The 7,128-nt window shown below is 42.7% G+C and overlaps 1 pseudogene; it reads left to right on the top strand.

Moving 5' to 3' along the window:
* Window positions 1–1,739: 1,739 nt before the first annotated feature.
* LOC124700596 lies at window positions 1,740–3,230 on the top strand (annotated as a pseudogene).
* Window positions 3,231–7,128: the final 3,898 nt, after the last annotated feature.

Here is a 7,128-nt window from a genome sequence, read left to right as displayed (position 1 = left end):
TCTCAACAAGACTCGACGCTATGTCTGGTAGAGGCGGAGGCCGACCTCGCGGCCGCGGCCGTGGTCGTGGTCGTGGCCGCGGCATAGCTGAACGCTCGCCGTCGCCTCCCACGCCGTCGTCTTCATCGTCGGAGATGGACGTGGAGCCGGACGTGCTGTTCAAGGTCGTCCTCGTCCTCAAGGGCGACCCGCGCGACATCCAGAGGCTGCCGGACTCCTTCGCTGAGTACGTCGGCGGCGTACACCCGCGCAAGATGCATCTGCGGGGGGCTTCATGCGGCTACTACCGGTGGATCGTCGACGCGATCTACGACGCGCGCGGCAAGATGTACGTCAACATCGGCTGGGAGAAGTTCGCGCGCCACCACAGCCTCGAAGCCGGCTTCATCCTCCTGTTCTCCTACTTCGGCAACAAGGACATGAGCGTCAAGGTCTTCGACGAGAGGCGCTGCCGCCGGGACTACCACGGCGACAGGGACTCCCACGGCGACAGCACCGACGAGGAGGACGACTGAGTGTTGTTTCTTCGCAGCGAATACGTGCACGGAGGTTTCTGCCTGTTCGCCTCATCGGTAGAACCAACAAGGGCACCATCCTCCCGCTGGATTTTCCAGTTTAGGTGACTGGGTGTGCCCTCAAGTATTCTTTCTTAGCAGCGAACACAGGAAACCTCCGATGCACGGCCTAGTTAGGTTTAGTTTATTTGCAATATTTTATATTTGTGTCCACCACGGTTCCAACTATGTATTAGTTTATGGAAACCACGTTCCCAATTATGTATTAGTTTGTGGAAATTGAAATAAAAATGCCAAACAAAATATTTTAAATGTTTGGGAGAGGCGTTTGGGGACGCGGCTGGGGAGCGACGTCCCCCAAAGGCGGCACGAACAAAACACGTCCCCCAAACGCTCAATCCGGCGCGGTTTGGGGGACGCTTTGGGGGATGCGGCTGGAGATGCTCTTAATCATCTGAAAGTTTTCCGTTGGATGACGACTCCTATCGGCATCTAGTATTCACGACTAGCGCACGAGCATGTCATTTGAGTACACTTCTTTACTTCATGGTCAGTGAGTCCATGCGCACACATTGTGCAGATTGTAGCGTGGTACGATAGTTCAGTTCCACGGGCATGACAATAGTGACGTAGAGATGTTGTGGTATGACGCAAGATGTCTGTCAAGCGAGAAGACACTCGTCATCCACTTTAATCTCCATGCTATATCCTGACAGTGGCACTAGCAGGTAATAAAATAATTTGATAAACTTTTTTTGGGTAAAAATATTTAATCATATTGACTTGTCTTTATCCTATCAAGTACAGTAGAGGGAAGATATATTTGGATAACATACACAGATATTCAGAACAAATCTTTTTCCCATGAGTATATTTTCATTGATGACGATACAAAAGGAAGGAAACATTAATCAACTACGAGCAAATATGGTGTAAGTTTCCAAAAGAATATATCTAGATTGCCTTTCCTACCTATTCCGTACCAGGTTGTCTTCACATCAACAATGCCATTTATAACATTACATATCTAGAGGAACTAGATAGACCAGGTAATATGCACCAATAGATAGTTACCTTTTTCGCACCCAAGTCACAAAATAGATCAGGTAGGCGAATTTTACAAGTATATATATATGCCTCATATGCAACTATCTCTTCCAAATATCCATTCAGCCAACAAGCAAACAAGTACCTCTTCTTAGCCTACCACCGCACCCCTATCCCACAACTTCGTCAAATTTTGCCTTCGCAATGGAGAATCTTGTCGTGTCGATAGTTGGTGCTGGTCCAGCAGGCCTCGCGACAGCAGCATGCCTTACCCAGTTCTCCATTCCCTACGTCGTCGTCGAGCATGAGGACTGCAGCGCGTCACTTTGGCGCAACCGCGCATATGACCGCTTGAAGCTGCATCTTGCAAAGGAGTTCTGTGAGTTACCACACATGTCATACCCATCAGATGCACCAACATACATTCCAAAAGCCCTGTTTGTCAAGTACTTGGATGACTATATGGAGCGCTTTGATATTCAACCGAAGTATCTCACTAGCGTGGAGTCATCCAAATATGAGAATGATAAGAAGTGTTGGTCCATCGTGGCTCGTGACATGGCGGAGGGCACAACAATGAATTTTGTTGCAAAGTTCCTTGTTGTGGCAAGTGGTGAGAATAGTGCGGAGAATATTCCTGATATTCCAGGACTTCACGAGTTTTCCGGGTGAGGCCATCCACTCGTCAAGATACAAGTCAGGCAAGAGCTTCTCCGGTAAGAGCGTGTTGGTCATTGGATCTGGCAACTCCGGGATGGAAATCGCTTACGACCTTGTGACCCATGGTGCCAATACTTCGATTGTTATACGAAGCCCGGTATGTGCAGTATATAATTTTATTTCGTAATAGAGATACAATTTCATCGTATTATTATACTACTAGAATGATATTTTTATTTCTAGCACTGTATCAGATGTGTGACAGCATTTTGTGGCTGCAGATGCATGTAATGACAAAGGAACTAATCCGGTTGGGGATGACATTAGCCCAACATCTTCCCCTGAATCTAGTGGATAACCTCCTTGTTATGGCGACAAAATTCATATTTGGAGATCTAACAAGGCATGGCATCAGAATGCCAAAATTGGGTCCAATGAATCTCAAGTCAAAAACCGGCCGATCCGCTGTGATTGATGTTGGCACTGTTGGGCTAATAAAAAGAGGCATCATCCAAGTAAGTATATCCTGGGACATGATATAAACCTTATATGTACCATATGTTGATTTACTATGCCATTTTATTAATATTTACTTTACCTCTTGCAGGTTCAAGGAAGCATTAGTAAGATCATAGGAAACATAGTAAAATTTCAATCTGGAGATGAAATCCCATTTGACGCAATTGTGTTCGCAACTGGATACAAAAGCACAGCAAATATGTGGCTCAAGGTACTAAGACTGATTCTTGAATTTGCCTAAGTCATATTCATTTTGGTGCAACAATTGTTAAATCTCCTAACCGGACAATACGTTATTTTTGAGTGCAGAATGGTGAGAGCATGTTAAATGCCAATGGACTGCCAACCAAAGAATATCCGAATCACTGGAAAGGTGAAAATAGGCTATACTGTGCTGGGTTGGCGAGGAGAGGATTGGCTGGTATTGCTGCGGATGCTAAGAGTATCGCTGATGACATTAAGTCGGTGATAGGTTCTATGTGTGGCTAAATTAGCTTTTATAGGTACTTTAACAGGCAACTGCATTAGACTGTTATATATCTGAAACATCTTGATGCCAAGGCTCATATGTTCTAGGAGTAAGCTCTGCTCTTGAATATTATCAACAAGGGCATTCTAGTTCAATACTCATTATGTAAAAGAGCTTCATAACTTTTGTTGAGCTTACGGAGGACAACTGTGTAATAATTACTTGAATTTATATATACAAAAGCGTTGAACCTGGAGGAAATCACATCAGCCTCAAATCAACCGGATTATTCGCTAATATCTATTTTGAGTACTATACTGCCATTCATCAGTCCTAGAATGACACTATGTGCTGAGAGTTATATACTGTATGAAAGCAGAAGGGTCGTTTATTGTGGGAACTGTAAAATCCAATGTTAGAATCTTCTACAGAAAAAAAATATTACGTATATCCTAGAATAAATAACTGTTGTATAAAAACTAGTTCTTGAAGATAACTACAACTCGTCAAGATGCCATGCCCACAAATGTAAAGCTAGTTCTAGGAGAACTGAAATTTGACGTCACAGAAATTAGTTTCTATATGTTGTTAAAGAAGGCCAGGTGTGTTTGTTGTTGATTCCCCCAAACAAAGTGTGGTTGTTGATATCTTTGGGACACCTTAATGTCAAGGCTCATAAGTGCTAAGCAGCGAGGGAGTAAGATCTGCTCCTATATACTATCAACAAGGGCCTTGTAGGAGTACTCTCACTCTGTTCAATTGTGCTTCCTATTTTTTATTGAACTTACAGTTCTCTACCATATTCTATTTGATTCAATTTTTATATGCAGAAGTCCTGTGACTAGTATTGTATTAGAGCAATTTCAACCCAGTAGCTATCTGGGTCACCAAATACACATTTGATGACCAACCTAGTCACCAACACATGAGGAAAAAAAAGTAGAGAATCAGCAAATCACTCCCCGTGCGAGACAAAATTTGCAAACCTGTGGAAGAGTAGGAAAATTGCAAAGCTGGTCGGGCCGTTCCATCCCGCACCGCTCAGAACGAGAAGTCGTGAGGGGCTTCCTCCTCTTTCTCTACTGCACCGCCGCCACCGGAAACAAAACTCCCTGGCCTTCCCTCTTCTTTTTCTTCCTTGTTCCACTACTCTGCGCCATGTCCAATCTGGAAAAAAATGAATCGCACATAGGTGGAGTTGAATGACAATGGACTACCGACCAAAGAATATCTGAATCACTGGAAAAGTGAAAATAGGTTTTACTGTGCGGGGCTGGCGAGGAGAGGATTGGCTGGTATTCGTTGTGGATGCTAAGAATACAGCTAATGACATTAAATCTGTGATAGGCTCTATTTGTGGCTAAATTAGCTTTTATATGTAGTTTGACAGGCAAGTGTATTAGACTATATATACCTCCGGGACATCTTCATGTCAAGGCTCATATGTGCTAGGAGCAAACACTGCTCTTGTATATTATCAACCAGGGCTTTCTAGTTCTATACTCGTTTTGTAAAAGATCTTCATAAGTTGTGTTGAACTTAAGGTTGTCCATTGTATTATACTTAACTGAATTTTATATATGCAAAAGCCCTGTGATCGGCAGTGGTTTCTGTATAAAAAGTTTCAGTGCCATGTCTATCACCAACAATAAACAAGGAGAGGAGGTAATCACATCAGCCTAAAATCAACCGAATTATTCACTAGAATCCACTTCGGGCACTGTACTGCTATTTATCAGTCTTAGAATGACACTACTGATGAGAGTTATATACTCTATGAAAGCAGAAGGGCCGTTGATTGTGGGAACTGTAAAATCTAATGTTAGAAGCTTCTACAAAAAATAATGTTGGGTATATCGTATATAAATGTTGTGCAAAAATACTAGTTCTTGAAGATGAATACACCTCGTCATTTCGTCAATATGCCATGCCCACCAATGCAAAGCTAGTTCTAGGAGAACTGAAATTTGACATCACAAAAATCAGTTTCTATATGTAGTTTAACAAGGCCAAGTGTGTTTGTTGTTGATTCCCCTCAAAAGAAAGTGTGGTTGTTGATATCTTTGGAACACCTTCATGTCAAGGCTCATATGTGCTAAGCAGATACTACCTCCGTTCTTGTTTAATCGACACGCGGTCATGCATACATTCTCCGCTAGCTAGCCTTGACTCCGCGTCGATTATATCCAAACGGAGGGAGTAGGGAGTGAGATCCGCTCATCAGCTCCTTTATACTCCAGGCCTTCTAGTAGTACTCTCGCTGTGCACAAGACCTTCCTAACTTTTATTGAACGGAGTTCTCTACCGCATTCTATTTAATCCAATTTGTATATGCAGAAGTCCCGGGACCAGTAGTGTATTAGAGGAAGTTCAACACAGTAGGCTCACCAAGACATTTGATGACTAGCCCAGTCACTAACGCGCAAGGGGAAAAAAAGAGAATCACCAAATCCCTTCCCGTGCGACACAATCACACAAATTTGCATACCTGCGAAAGAGTAGGGAAATCGCAAAGCTGGTTGCGCCGTTCTATCCCGCGCCACTCGGAAGGAGAAGTCGCGAGGGGTTTCCTCTTCTTCCTCTAATGGGCTGCCGTCGCCGGAAGGAAGACTCCCAGGTCCTATCTACTCTGCGCCGTATCCGATCTGGAAAACAAATGGAGCACGGGGAGGCGGAGGTTGCCGATGGCCGCTCGATTTGGTGGTGTGTGTGTGGGCGGACGAGGGAGACAAGAGGAGGGGAAGTGGCCGCTCGTGCTAGCTGCTGGTGTGCTAGCTTGATGTAGCTGTTCAGTCGACAGATCACAAGTCTGGAGTCTGGACGAGTCGTTTTTGCATCTAGGAGTAGATGCTCCTATTTTTTAAAATGTGTTTTAAACGCATTCTAATACGTCAAAATAATCGGTAAAAAAATATTGCATGTACATCTCAAAGTTCTATATGCTAGCAAAGTCGTTTCACAAAAAAAAATGATATGGTCGTTTCACCAAAAAAAAAATGATATTGTTTGTGTTGTGTGTAAATAATATAAAATTCGGTGCTAAAATACAACTCTTATTGAGACATTTGTTTATGTTTTTCACACATGACACAAAAAATATCGATTTTCCACGAAAAATGGTGTCCACACCTATGTATGTGCGAAATTTTTACTCAATTTTTTAAAACATTTTAAAATGTTTTTTCGAGTAGCGGAAGCATATGCACCTCGGATCAAATTAAACGTGAACTCTAAAATATATCCTGAACTAACAACTAGTAAATTTTATTGTTGATGCAAATGGATCAGTATTAGGGTACCATCTACCCTCTCTAGTTCAACAAAATGAACTAACTTTTGTGTGACAGCATCATTTTGCAAAAGCTAGTTCAATGTTTTGCACTATAGAGGGTTGAGGGTACTCTAATGTTGACCCCCTTGCATCTCTAATTTTTATAACTCATTTTTTCACAACAAAAAATAAAATTATAAATTGCTACTTAAAAAAAATTATAAATAAATTGCTACTCTAACTGATTACATAGGCCCACATGTCATATTCAATCTCTCTATTTGCAGGAAAGAGGTGGCAGATGGGGGGAAGATTAAAAGGGGTTTCGGCTGCCTCGGATAGGTTTCAAAGCTGGGGCCTATCGGTCGATGGTGTGGCTCGATAATGGCATCAACTTCGTGTGTACCAACTCGTTGGGGCTCCAAGTGCAGAGTGTTGTAGCAACCGTCTTTTCCTCACAAAGGTGACTCGAGGGTTTATATCGAACTCTCGGGGAATTGGCGAGTAACTTCTTTACTTTTCCTCTTCAAACAACCTACAAAACAAAATATAATGACTTGTGTCTCCAACTCCACCATGTGGTTGTCAAGCACAAGGTTTCGTGTAAGTAACTTGTAAATAACCAATAGTAAAAACAATCTATAACT

Source organism: Lolium rigidum, chromosome 3 (assembly GCF_022539505.1).
Source record: "Lolium rigidum isolate FL_2022 chromosome 3, APGP_CSIRO_Lrig_0.1, whole genome shotgun sequence".
Taxonomy (NCBI): Eukaryota; Viridiplantae; Streptophyta; class Magnoliopsida; order Poales; family Poaceae; genus Lolium; species Lolium rigidum.
Note: the sequence above shows the minus strand (reverse complement) of the source record. Positions and strands in the feature narration are given on the sequence as shown.